Source organism: Xyrauchen texanus, chromosome 39 (assembly GCF_025860055.1).
Source record: "Xyrauchen texanus isolate HMW12.3.18 chromosome 39, RBS_HiC_50CHRs, whole genome shotgun sequence".
NCBI classification, from domain to species: domain Eukaryota; kingdom Metazoa; phylum Chordata; class Actinopteri; order Cypriniformes; family Catostomidae; genus Xyrauchen; species Xyrauchen texanus.
The window spans coordinates 17,384,361-17,399,687 of NC_068314.1; the positions used below are offsets into that span (position 1 = coordinate 17,384,361).

The 15,327-nt window shown below is 36.7% G+C and overlaps 1 protein-coding gene across 2 annotated transcripts in view; it reads right to left on the reverse strand.

Annotated features, from left to right (window-relative positions):
- Positions 1-8,012, reverse strand: part of LOC127632323 (ras-related protein Rab-3A) — a 28,155-nt gene extending 20,143 nt beyond the window's left edge. For both annotated transcript variants that reach the window (XR_007969069.1, XM_052110846.1), the window contains exon 1: positions 7,924-8,012. The gene's annotated coding sequence lies outside the window, so the exon portion shown is untranslated. The remainder of the gene's footprint in view (positions 1-7,923) is intronic.
- Positions 8,013-15,327: the final 7,315 nt, after the last annotated feature.

Genomic DNA, 15,327 nt, shown 5'->3' on the forward strand with positions numbered 1-15,327 from the left:
CTTGAAAAATGGGGCATCTGGCCACTCTAATGTTAGGTCACTTGTTTGATACATGGCTTATCGGTTAACTTGTTAATAACCGGTTAATATTGGCAGTTAGGCTACTTGGTAAAAAGATTTAGCCAAAAATTGCATCCCTAATATGATCTCTAACTTGCCCAGAGATAATATAAGGAGAGGAGGTGGACAGTTTTTTATATATAGTTTATATAGAGGCAAGAAAATTTATGTGAACCCTTTGAAATTGCCTGCATTGAGGAGTCACGTGACGCTATGCGAGGGTGGATTGCTTAGAGGCGATCTCCACTTATACTTTGATACACTCCACTTTGCTACAATTATCCTTTAAAGCAATATTAACTGGTGAGAACTTTAATAGTTTTGTTAAACTGTGCTGGGAGGGCAGGATGTCACACATTGGATGCCTCGCAAGATCAAGATGGCGGAGGTCCAGTTAATAGTGACAGTGAGCTTCGTGATGTAGGTCTGGATATCTCAAACATTTTTACAGCACTAATGAAAATCTCGATCGACATGGAGGGCCTCGCAGAAATACGTAGAGTGATCACATCTATGGAGGTGGAATTTTCCACCCTAATCACAAGAATGGACGATGTTGAAAAACAGAGTTTCCGAAGTCGGCCAAAAGAGAGCTACAGACTAACCCACCTGCTTCAAAGGCTGATATGGAACAGGTGTGGGAAAAAGTAGAGGATATCTGTACGATTAATCGTTAAATTATCGCAATCTTGATTCAGACACCCACATGATCTAATTTCTAAATGACAACGATTCTGTAATGTACGTTCCCATGACATGCCTTTGTAAGGAGGTCAAATTTAAATTTGAAATTCATCACAGGCTTTAAATATTATATGGCATCTACAAAACACAGAGCTCCTGCACGAGACAATGAATAAACTAAAAAACACAAGCTAAAGACTTTTGTCCAGCACAGTGGTTTGCAAACTGCAGGGTGCAGCCATGATTAGCCAGGAGTGTGACGGAATCTCTGCTCAGTTCAATATTTTAATAGCCACCGGACTAAATTTGCTATGTGTGCACAGTTTGATTACAGTCGGCTGTTTTCAAATGCTCGCATATGTGTCAAATCAGATGTGTGTCTGCCCCTGCGCTTGTGTCTCGTCATGAATGCAGTGCTCCTGCACTAGATTTTTAATCAAAATATCCCTCTTTAGGCAATATTAATGTAAACACATCTGTTAATGAATTACGAGAATGTAAACAGACAGGATTAAATCAGCACTGTCTTGATGAGATATTAAAGCAAACACAGCCGTTAATGAATAAGCAGTCGGGACAAATTATTCAATATTTATTCAATAAGTCTGTGTGATATCTAAATGTATATAAGCTGCATGCTGTCTGTTATAGGCACTCAAGCATTCTTACTGCATCAAATCAGTATGAATGTATATTTAATAATTACACAGTAAAGAGTGTCAAATATTAAATAGATTCATTTGGCATTAAATTACTTTTTTAATGTTTTTATATTATATATTTTTTAGTGTTTAATTGCTACTGTTGCTGAAAAACTTAAAGCACTGTTTACTCTGTTATCTATTTAATTACTTGCTCTTGAATAATTATATTTGCTTACCAGGCAGTGCAACACAAACTGTCAATGAAGCTTTTCCCCGCGTTTTGCATGTGAGAAACCTAAATCGTTTTATACATTTTTTTATGCACCTTTTAACAGGATTTATTTATTTATTTTCTGCAATATTAACAAGGTGCTGTTTGGTTTGTAATGTATTCATTGTCCTCTCTTGTGGACCTTTTAAATATATATATATTTATTGCATTTTTGCATAGATTGAAGCAGAGAACATTTTGTCTAGTTGTATATTTAATTACATGTTACTTTGTTTAGTACTCTTAAGTCCAGGTTTTGTAAATCACTGAAATAAGCATTTTTTCTTCAGAATCATGATCTTTATTCTAAGCGAAAAATTTGTGATTCTCAATTTATCCAGAATCATGCTGCTCTACTAGAGGATATGAAAAATCGGAGAAGTAATACTTTTCCTTTCATTGGAATCCCAGAGGGAAAGGAAGGTCAAGATATGGTGCAGTTTTTGGAGGGGCCTATTCTTCTTTTTTGTTTTTCTCTCCAATTTGGAATGCTCCAATTTGGGAAGAAGGCAGGCCGTCAGAGGCAGTGTGATGCTCTGGGCTATGTTCTGTTGGGAAAACTTGGGTCCTGGCATTCATGTGACCATGTATACTCCTTCATGGCAACGGTAGACCCTGATGGCATTGGCCTCTTTCAGCAGGATAATGTGCCCTGCCATACTGCAAAAATTGTTCAGGAATGGTATGAGGAACATGACAAAGAGTGATGACAAAAGGTGTTGACTTGGCCTCCAAATTTCCCAGATCTCAATCTGATTGAGCATCTATGCGATGTTCTGGACCAACAAATGTGATCCATGGAGGTCCCACCTCACAACTTACAGGACTTAAAGGATCTGCTGCTAACGTCCTGGTGCCAGATACCACAGGACACCTTCAGAGGTCTTGTGGATTCCATACCTCGACGGGTCAGAACTGTTGGCAGCACGAGGGGGACCAACACGATATTAGGCGGTTTTAATATTGTACTAAACATGTACTTTCACGGTAAACTGTTGTTAAAATTACGGATTAAAACAATAAACTTGCGCTCCCAGAAGTCTGGGCGTGACCCATCATATTTCATTATATTTTACGAAAATAGTTATGTTTCTTCTTGTTTTTATATCAGTTATGTTTATTGGGGTGTTCTATGTTATATTCTATGTAGTTTAGTTAATGTGTGGGTAACACTGTACACTGTCTTTATGTGTATTGGTCATTGCTCTTGGAAGGGCTTTAACAATACATTTAAAAATCAGATGTTTGTTCCAGAAGGTTAGTATAGTAAGTTTATATCATGTAATGTTAGCTGCCGGTGGTTTAAATATATATATTTTTTTACAATAATAATTTCCAAACAGAGCATCTCTCATGAAAACAAAAATGACATAATGACTAAAATATTTTATTGAATAAATCCTAGAAGATTTCTGTTCATCATAAAGTGAAGGGTTTCCATCTCAAGCATTTTCAATGCCGTGTCAGAAAAAACAAATCTCAACACAAAAGACGTATTTGAGATGTTGGCAAATTAGCATTCTATCCAGTTTCAGGGAAACATGTAGTGTTGGGTTCAAGTCCACCTTAGTCAAGTCAGAGTCAAACCTGAGTCTTTAAACAAACGAGTATGAGTCTAAAAGGGGCCGAGTCGGACTCAGGACTGAGTCCATAACAGGCCGAGTCCGAGTCGAGTCTGAATGAATCTGTTCATGAATCAGAATTAAAATTGTAACCGTGAACCATGAAGCATCAATATTTTAAGCTAATTTTAAACTTCACAACTAAGAAAATCAGTTTGTCAATATAAATGTAACAAAAACACCTCTATTGCCTTTCATTTATATATTTTATGATTAGTATCCTGCTGAACAAACTTCAAAGTGGTTTCACAATGAAAGCATATGCTTTTAAGTGTATGAAGACAAAACTGTCCTTCAACACAATTCTTATTGTGTTCTGATGATATTTCAGTTATTTGTTGCTTTTCCCTCCACTCAAACACAGACTATACAAATTGAAAACTGCATTAGTCATTACAACTAAGGTTATGTTTCGAATTTTTATTTAGTTTTTATTTCTACTTCATTTTTAATTTATAATTTCAATTTAATTTAGCTTTATTTAAAATTACCCCTATCTAAAGACATAATAGTCTACTGAGATTTCTTTCTGAATCTTCTTTTCTCTATCTGCCGACTGATTTGGGAAAATACTGTACATACTGTACAAATGAGTCAACACAGTAGTAATTAGCAACTAGAAGTTACGTCTCACGATGTGATTGCAAATGCTACATCCAAAAACACTGGAAAAGCCCACTGATAATATTAGGGCCATGTCGTCACAGACATGATTTTCTAGTTAATTTGCGGGAAACAGCACAATGTAGGGCAGTTCTGCGTGCTGCTCGTGTAACTAAAATCTCTGATGCATCCATGTGCGTCTCGCAGCAGCTGCCGCAGAAGATAAATAATAATAATAATTGATATTTGCTTAAGCGGCAGCTGTGTTGGTCTGCAATTAGACTGAAATCTTTAAATATCAAACAAAGAAAATTTAACTGAGCTCATCTTTAACAGCAAAAACATGGAGAATAATACTTTTAAGTCATAAATTGAACAGAAAATGTCAGAGATGTAGGCTAAAAAAGACATGAATAAGTTACACGGTGGTTTACAATAAAAATAAAAGCCTACATGTGTAGATGCATTACTCCTAAAAAGACTTAACAGCCCAATATTAATCCTATTTTTATGTATTTTTATTTCTATATGCTGTTTTTAGTAAACTGTGAGAGACATGATGTGGGTGACTTGACTTGATGAAATGCGAGCACCGTCTTGGCTGCACGAATGCCACATGCAATTTTACCAGTTGTCAGGTCCCGTGTCGTGTGAAACTGCCTTGTTTAGTTTCTATTACATTGTATACATACCTGTCTTTATGTTTTCATCATGCCCGCCACCTTGGTAGTCAGTAGAATGTTATTCTTTTAAGCATATTTGTTGACTGATGAGTGTGCCTGTGCATGTGTGTATGTGTGTGTGCGTGTGTTTGCTTAAACAGTGAAACAACTCTGGCTACGTCTATGACTTCAGGGGCTAATACAGCTGCATGCTGACAGAGATGTGTTCATTCATTTCTGTTTTGTTTTTGTTTTTTCATTGCATCACAAATGTAATGGACTCGGAAAATAAATCCCTAAGTCCCGCCTAAGTCCTAAGAGGCTCGAGTCCGAGTAAAAATGCATCCAAGACCATTTAAATTGGACTCGTGACTCGGACTCAAGTTCCCCAACTATAGAAACATGATCATTGGATTGAAAGTCGGAAGAGAACAGATTGGATGGTTTTAGGGTAAATAGGACATTCTTGACCTGTCCAAAAGGTACACAAATCTCCAACATAGGGTACAATAGGGGTAAAAGGCACTTTTGTTTATATTTTCTCATAAAACACTAAATAGCAACAAAAACTACTACAGCACTGTCCTAAACACCAGTTTTACTATACACTACAACATTTAGCTAATCCATGAGTACATCGCGTGCAATGTTTAAGGGTTGATTTTAAGGTAATTGATCTAATATTTAATAATTTTTAAATGCTGCTAATGAAAATCCCTGAAAATACTGCATTTATTATGTGACAAAATACTTATTTATCATTTTTAGTTTTGGTCAAGGTGATTCAATCAAATGTTTTTCATTTACTGTCCAATAAGTGAAAGGACTGTATTTGGTGTAAAAAGTAGGAAGAATACATTTGATTTCTTTGCTTATTGCTTATATAATACATTTATACAGTTATTTGAAATGCCAAATGTGCTTGAAATGAACAGGGAATGCTGCACCCTTATCTATATTGGTTCTTTTGAATAAGCATGACCTTTGATACACCCCATATATATATATATGCAATCTTGATACACCTTGTATAAGCAAATTTTCCTTGTGTGCAGCCCCATTGTACCCCTGCTACGTTTGATCTAAAGCTTTTGTCAGAGTCTATGCAGCCAATAACTTCCACAAGACACAGCATAAACAGAAAGAAACGCATCTCCTCAAGAGACCCTGCAAACTGACCTACGATTCAGCACACCTCGTCTGGTGTGTCTGAAAGATTCACAGAGCACAAAAGCATCCTACAGTCAGCATGTCTGTTGATAACAGAGGGGCTTCAGCAAACTAAAAATAGAGGCAAAGTTTTAGGGCCACACAGGCCAGCTGCTCTCTCAGCCTTACAAAACCCGAGCCATTAGACTGCCTTAGGAGGGGGACTGAGCACATCTTTAGAGTCATAATTTCAAAGAAAAAAGGTTTTTGCAGCATAAGATTAAAAAAAGCTCAGGCTCTGCTCTAGAGAGTGTTTTTCACTTCCATTAGATTCAAATGATCCGGATAATCAAGTCTGACAGTACTGGCCACTGTGTGGTCAAGACTGCACTGTAAACAATGTCTGTAAAAGACTGAAAATGCTACAGAATTAAAACGTTAATTGCGTAACGAGTATTAATTATAAAATATACATTAATTTATATTTCAAAAGTATGTTGGTATATTATTTTACTGTATAATTAATGGTAAAATTTTACATTGTTTAACAAGAGAGTTCATGTACTTTTTACAGTAAATTATTGTTCAAATTACCGTAAAAAAAAAAACAGTAATTGGCCGTTCCTAGAATTCCCTGCATGACCCATTACATTTAATTACATTTTATGGGAATAATTATGTTTCTTCTTATTTTTTATATCAGTTACATACATTGGGGTGTTCTGTTTTATATTTGATGTAGTTTAGTTCATGTCTACTGCATTATTAAAATTTCACGTGTTACCCTGATAGTGTTTAATGTTTGTGAGAGCGACACTGAGCACTGTCTCTACATGTTTATTGGTCATTGTTTCTGGAAGAGACACTATTGGTGAACATCATATCATCCAGGGCTGGACTGGTAATCTGGCATACTGGGCATTTTCCCTATTGACCGACACACTTTTGGGCCATTGAGTAGGCTGCTTAACAAATACCTTATTAAATAAAAAGCAGATTTTTACAGTATCAGAAGGCTAACATCAAGTTTATGACTGTAGAGAGGAAGAGGGCGGGGCCAGGCTGGAAAAACGCATGCCCGGTCCCCAATCAGCCTGATGGGGGCGCGCGAGGGATAAAGGTGGCCCGTGACGACGGTTCGAGAGAGAGAGAGAATTACAGGCAGCTGCTCGGTGTGTTTTTTGTTTATTTCTTCATTAAACTATTATTTATTTTGTCAAGCCGGTTCTCGCCTCCTCCTTTCCCTTAAACCGCTTTACAATTTTTTTACTGTAAATTTAACATATTTTTTATTTTTATAACAAAAATATTTTTTTACAGTGCTATCGTGGTCATGTCAATTACAACATTTGTAAACTGTAAAATGTAAAGGTTGTTCTGTAAAGTTGTTTACATTTTTACCGTTTTTTTTTTTTTTTTTACATTATTCTGGCAACAACTTCCATTTATTTTTTTTTCAGTGTGCTTTATCCAAGAGCTTTGAAGCCTATTTAAAATGCATGTTGTTTTTATGCAGATATAACATAAACGAAGCAACCCAATATACTGGGCCAAAACGCGTTAATGTGATTGACCAGACTCCAGGAGGGAAAAGGCAATGAGATCTTTCAAAACACGGACAGAAAAGACTCAATAATAGCAGCTTTGCTGAATTTTGAAGAAACGGACAGCATAAAAATCTCCTACATTAGAGAAATATATGGCATCATGATTGGATGACATCTAAGATGATCTCAGATCATGATCTAAGATGTGCAATCATGATGCCTTAAATTATTATATGAGATCCAATGCCTAATTAGTAACCAAAAATAGCAATTTAAATGAATCTTATAATACAAGATCCGTATCCGAGCATCCTTACATAATATGAAACAGCACATGTACACGCAACACGGTTGCGGAGGATATTTTCACTTGATTCACCATCTACTGGTACGATGCTAAAGAATACAGCGAACTAGAATAATTATTCTCATTTTGCTATAAAAACGGCAAATAATCGTTTGAATCCGAGCCATGCAACGCTAAGGATTAATGTTGCAGATGCGCCTTTCATAGGGAGTATAAATAGAAGCATATAGGTTGCGCGATTGTCCATGACACATGAAGGTTATTATTTTTGCTATCAGCTAATTTTCTCAGCTTTCCCTTTGATAAATACGCACATAAAGCACATATTTCGATTTATTTATTGCAAGAATATTTAAAACAGACTGTTTTCTTACCGTAAAAGCCGTTTTAAGCGTCACTTACGCCAATACTGCGCCTCTTCCAACACCTGCAGACACTTTGACGTCACAACACTTGTGATGCACAGAGGGGGCGGGGTCAGAACCACAGTACGCTTTGATTGACGCCTCGGAGAACTAATACTACAATACAATCCCACCCACAGGATGTAAAATATTCAAGATGCTTTAAACCAGCTTCATTCATTATTGACGACCTGTCTTAGGTCTCTATAATTAATCAATTAAAATGGTCTTCGAAAATGACCAGCTGACACGCAGGTATTGCTTACATGAACAGTTCATTTGCGTACAGGAATAACCTTTTCGCCACACTGATATGTAACCAATGTTTGACTCTTTATCGTAGTTTTGTCTTTGTCCCTTTTAAGAGTTCACATGCCAACCATGGTTGAAAATATTATGTGCTACAGTATTGTTATTACTTTAAAATCATTATTAATATTAATATATATTTTTTATAATAATTGAAACAATAATTGTAATCATCATTTTAATAATCAATCTACAACAATAATTTCTTGACAAAACAGTTCTTATTTTCCATACATCTTTCTGTGTAAGGCTGCCACCTTGGGCCCAGCAGAATTCCTGGCCACACTATCAATGACTGAAAAAAAGAACTGCTGGCCATCATATAGGAAATAAAACACTTTTTAATGACAGTTTCCACCTTGTTTGATATGGAAATAACCACAAAATAGCATATAATTCATTCATCTATCTATCTATCTATCTATCTATCTATCTGTCTGTTGGTATGTATGTACATTATATATATATATATATATAGCTTTTATGTTTTTATTTTAATTCACTACTAGTTATTTAGTGTATACTACTATATTTATACTACTACTTTTTAGTTACTGTTAGTAATGACTATCTTTTTTATTTTACTTATTCATTAGATACTAGGCTACTTATTAAAAAATGCATACACAGAAAATGAATTGTTATTATTAAAACCCGAATAACTACTGGTATTGATTAATTTGGAGATATATTCAACTTCAAAAGGAACCAGTAAGAATGTATTTGTAGATATCTTCATTCAAACAGATCATTATGTTATGAAGGGAAGTGAGGACCCAAAAGCGATATAGCAAAAACAGAGTCTTTTAATGAAGTTCAGGGAAAAATGTCAAACACAAAGTCTTCTCCTTGAGAGGTATGCAAACAAACAACCCGCAGAGAGGGCGATAATAAACAGAACAAAACAAAACAAGTGCCTCCTTAGGTAGCTTCAGAGCGAGTCCTAGGGCAACAGTCAGGGTATGCGGGGAAGCGACTACAGGCTGCGGGTCTCTCCCAAGGGCCGACCGGAGTCGAGGGTAGATAGCGGATACCAACTCTCTCGTTGCGTCAGATAACTGGGCACAAATAGTGGAGATGGTTAGCAGCGAACAGCTAGAGAAGACGGCGGATACAAACAGGACTGTAGTTTGCTTCTTGTGAGAGAAACTCTAGTGAGAATCCGACAACGAATGCAGCGAGAGCAAGGAGAGAAGTAGAGAGCTAATCAGAGGAAAGAGGGAACAGGTGGGAAGAGGATTAACGAGGAATTCAGGGGAGATGAGAAACAGCTGGAAGCGGAGAGAAAGGAGAGGGAAAGTAACATATAACGATCAGCAGAGGGCGACAGAGTAGAGGGAAAGAACAGAAACGAGACATACCATGACAGGACAGGACAAGACATGACACGTTACATAAACATGAGTACTTTTCAGTCATTAACATCTTGTTCTACTTGGTATTATCAATGTTACCATATCAAAATAAACTGATAGTTTTATAAGTAACATAATAGAGCTAAAGCAATATAATTGTATTTGTTTATTTTTATTTATTTATTATTATATTTATGATGGTTTGGTCTGCACAAATAAAAATTACAAGCAGCAATTACAGGGCCAAACAAACCATCACGGCCATGTAAAGGAAATATTAATGGATATTTCTGATAATGATTTTAAGAAAATGATTTTGTTTTAAAACAAAATACTTCTTGAGAACTTTTGACCAATATTTGTCACTGTCATGGAATTTGTGTGTCGCTGTGAGGTGCTGTCATGCCAATGAGACACAAAATTCCATGTCAATAAAGCAAAGTATTATGAGAAACAGCCTCTGATGCTTTTTGGCATCTTGCCATCTAATTCATTGAGGTGCTGTTGTAGAACTGTTTAGTTTATCAAAACGCTTTTGATAACTTTTTATTATGAATGTCCCCAGATGCAGTGGTGATTTCCCAGGGCCAGCAAAGCCTTTTCTGCTGGCCTTAAATGCCAAATAACTACATATTTTTCATCCTTTCATTCTCAATCACCTTTTTGACTTTGTATTTTTAATCGCTTTCCACTATTAATTAATCTACAAACAAACAGAGAAAAACTAAAAGTTTATCGTTTCCACTATTAATTAATCTACAAACAAACAGAGAAAAACTAAAAGTTTATCCAGTCAGAATTTATTCCTTGATGTTTACAAGCAAAGTGTGACAACTGTTTCACAAATCACATGCCCGAAGCAGCACGTGAGTTTGAGTCACCCCCTCAGACCTTCAGAATATCCACAGAATCCCTCAACAGTGCAAATGAATGAGCAACTAAAGTCAGATGGTCAGATTCATCAGCCAATCAGATTGATTTATTTGTTTTTGTCGAGGCCTTCTAGCTGGCCTTGAGTACTGCAATCACACTGCCGCAGTCACACTTTAAGTGATGTACGTAATTCAAGAGCGAAAAGCTTAAGATCAAGCTATCTGACGAGTCGGCTGTCATCACTGCTGGTGTTGCTGTTGAGAAAGAGATCCTTATGGATTTAAAAACACAAGATGTGCTGCATGACCGTGTGATTGCTTAATTTATTAAACAGGAAAGGAGGACTGATTTTCACTTCAAGTAAATTGGTAAGTGCTTTTTACATTGTTATAGCAACATCAGGAGTTTTCTAAGTGTAAATTAGCCTGCTTGAGGATTCTGTGTTGGATCAATTTTTGAAAAGTAGTGCTTCATTCCATTCAACTCGGAAAGTCAGATATTTATTTTGGAAACGTGGCTTGATGATGGTGAATTTAGCCCCTTTGTTGAACTTTCCCCAGCTTTTTTAGCACCCCTCTCAGAAGTAAAAGTGATTACCTAAGAATGTTCTTTTTAGCATGTTTACTAAGTTTTGTTAAGTTTAAATATTTGCTCATAAGATATGGGTCAATTAGTAATTATAGGTCATACCCAAAAACATATTTTGCTTTTGTTAATTTGTTGAATACATTTTTTAAGAATATGTTGGCATTTGAGCCAAAGAAGATGCATATTTAATTTGAACTTTGTCACTCAAACGGCTGCAAATTTGAGTTGTAGCGCCCCCTAGGGGCAGGATTGTACGAAACTTTGCTTATGAATCTTCTAAATGTCCTGTTGACTATGTATATGGTTTGGTTACGTTTGGAGTTTGCTTTGAGTAGATATTGATTAATTACTCAAATTGCATTAATATAAGGGCATTAATGTAGGGCTTGACTCAAGGATTCAGAGGTGGAAAAAATATTTTTTATTCTAGCCCTTACGGTTCAGGAGTTGTGGCCCAAAACACGTTTGGGCCACCTATTGGCCGATTGGGGTGAGAACATGCATATGAGTTTATTGTGTGAAGACTACCATTCTTTCTATGCGACGTGAAGTTGTTGACCAGGTGGAGTTGGCAATGTGTTTAGCTGTCCCTTTCTGCCTATTTCCACCCCCTTTGGCACACTGCTCCATCGTATCGTGGCCCCCTTCACCTTATCGTAGCCCACTTAGTCATATCGAGGCCCCTTTTGGTAGCTGACCCACAAGGAAAAGTCCCGGTTCTCCCACTGGCCAGTTCACCCCTGACATAAATTCACAAACAGAAAACTGATTCACAAATACATTTAATGAGATTAGCAAATATTATTTGTGAGTTTACTAATGAGATGAGCCATTATGTTGTCAGCCACATTGGAAATGTAGTGAAGTTTTCATTTTATTTTCAAAATGTTTTGATGACAACATTCATTTAGTTATAACGTATCATAACATTTAGTTAGAAGCATTCTACCAATCACATAGTCATAAAAACTTATAAAAGACAGAACAGTGTTCAGATGTGACTTAATAATGGCTTTATAAAAGACAAGAACATTTTCACCGAATTACGGTTAATCATAATAACATTAAAACTATGTGTCAAGCATTACAGCCGACCACAAAAGATTGCTGTATGAAAAGTAACCTCAGTTTTAAAAAAATATATTTTTTTTTAGCAACAATTCAAATGTAATATCTTAAAAACATGGAAGTAACATTGAAAGGCAGGATACAATATCAAAGTCCCTATCTTGGAATTATATATTGTTATATATTGTCAAACTGAAGTTATCGCTATAAAATATATAACATTAATTATAAAATTTTCCTCAAAAAGGAAAAAGAAAAACCTGCAATTGCATTGACTTTTCTATCTAATGTACACCTACTGTACACCTGTACTTTACTGTGTTTTCTTTTCTAATTAACCACTATATCTCACTTATGTGGTCAAATCTAAAAGTTTTATATTGTTTTAAAAAACTGTTAAAATGTATCTAATGTAAAATTCTATGGTGTGGGATATAGACGTCAGCATATATTGCCATCTGGACCTTTTTACATGGAGATTTCATAGAACATAAAATCATCAATGTACTTATACAAAACACAGTTTCCATACTAGAACTGCTTGAACACTTTTTTTTCCTCACAAAGAGAATATTGTTATGTTCATTCCATTTAGTGTTGTCTCTCACATTTGTGGTATTGGCTGCTGACAGTCTTAACCAAGGCCTCCAGATGGCGCTCTTGTCTATAGTTTATTTAAGGTGTTCTGGTCTGGGGAGCTGATTAGATGCAGGACACTTTCCCCTTCTAATCTGTGAATTTTTATTTTAAATATTACTGCCAAACATTATTTTATATTTAGCCTACTTCAGTGCACTACCAAATGGATTTTCAAAGAATTGACTATATTCAGTGGGAAGCATTTCTAAACAAAAACTATTTCAATTTAAAATCCTTTTGGAATGAATTGGTGAATTTTAAATGAACAGACAAACTTGTGTATAGTTGTGACTGGTCATAGTGTGGGAAAATAGAGAACAGAGTCACATTAACATCCTAAACCCCCAATACAATATTTGACAGACACACTGGGAGTTGACACTTTTGGATATTTACATACAGATGAGCTTGACAAGGTGCTTTGCTGATGTCATTATTGTAACTAATAACACTGTCACCACTTTCTGACATCATTTACACCTGGTATCATGGTCTTGTGAACACTTGTATTTGGATTTCGAGGGGAGTGTCTTTGATTTCATGACAACATACAACATTCACTATTATTTACTGTGTTACTGCATGATATTAAAGGAGACCTATTATGCACCTTTTTACAAGATGTAATTGTGACAGGGCAGAGGGCGGGCCGGGTGGTGATTCTGCACACCCGGTCCCTTATCAGGCTAATTAAGCCTCAGAGAGGGATAAAGGCCAACTGTGAGAGAGATCATTTATGGGCAGCTGACCGTCATGTGTGTGTTATGTTTTATATAAAAAATAGAATTTATATTTTCAAGCCGGTTCTCACCTCCTCCTTCCCGGGTCTTCGGCACCAGTGTAAAGGGATATATGGGAAAGGTGAACATAAGACACTGGTCTCCATGAATACAATCAGAGACAATGGTATCTTTAGCTGCATTAGCCATGGAATCAGCTAATAAGCACATTCAGAAAGGCGATTTGCAAACATTCACAAAATATAAAGTGTGATACTTTGATCTTCAGGATATAAACCTGGTCCACAAACAGTTGGTACTGATCCATGCTTGAGAATAAATTTTTTGGAAAATCCTGCTTTATATTGACACTCATTCACAAAGCAGTCTGGTTTAAAATGATTTGCACAAACATGCACACATTTTTGTATGTTTTGGGCACATTTCCTTCCAAAACAAAACATGGCCACTGTGTCTTCAGAGTACATGAGAGTTCAGAGCTGGGAGTACATGAAGACACTTTATGTTCACTTTTACAGCCAACAACAGAACACTTATGACGCTTATGAAGCGGAGACATTATTCTTCTCATTGTATCTGCTCCAGTGTGGAATAAAATAGCGGACTGTGTGTGTAGATCACTCAGGGGATGAGGTTGAGTCCGTCACCAGTCGCAGGCAAGGCCTGCTCTAACGTTTTGACACACTGTTTTTGATTTATAGAAATATAAGAAAGAGGAGTGGGTGGACTTTTAACATCATATGGTGGTTGTGTACACACACTGCCGACTCACATTTATGTACAAACACCATGTAAAAGTAAATTTTCCATAATAAGTCCCCTTTACAGCACTACAAAGTCTGAAAAAAAAAAAATGGCACGCTGTTTCTCCCAGATGCAGCTGAAATTTGATCTAAACAGAATTTTTTAATAAATTGCCCGTATTAAATGAGCATGTTGATATCAGGCACACTGAAGAAGATCTGTGAAGTTCTTGTGCTTGTGTATATATCTGCTTTTTCAAATTTGCCAATCAGATGGTAGTGCAGTGGTTGATTGAGGGGTGAGGGGTGGTGCTTCACAATTTTGGCCAGAAGGCAAACAGGGCATATAAGCGTTTACACCAATGCGATGTGGTCACATGTGTTTTGACTTCATTAGTATGTGGTTTTGGGATCTGATCACAAAACATTTCAGACCCCGTTTAGACCTGTATTTAAGGCGTACCACTTTTGATCGTATTACCCAAAACGTTTCTTAATACCAGGTACCTTAATACGTGGTCTCTGTGAACAAGCTACTTTGAATTGAAACTGTGCCCAGGGAATGATCACATTCATCGGTTATGATGAAGATGGGTATGTTATATCGATATATCCCAGTGTCTGAAGGTGAGGTCAGCGGTTTTTGAGGAGATGAAAACTGCGTGTTAGTTACTGATGCTGAGCTGACTCAGGTTTTCTCTCAGGCAGTCAAGAAGCTCCAGTTAGAGTGCCCCACTCCGAGTAAGCCAGAGCATTCTCTGCTTGATGATCAGTTCTATCCGAGCTTAATGCTAGTTTCAGGAGCAGTGGCCTTCACAACATTTGATCACGCTGACTAGCAGGGGTATACTGAAATTCCCAGGGTGGAAGAGGTAGTCGCGGCCCACGTGTGCCCCTTCCTCAACACTGGTGTGGAAAGCCAGATCCGCATATCCGTCTAAGCCTTGAAGACTAACATCTGTGCTTTTAGGCAAGGCCTATGTCAGGCGTGCCAGCCTTGCACTATGGCAGTAGTGGTATTGTTGCAAACAGCCCAAATTGTTTAAGGACTTGCACAAT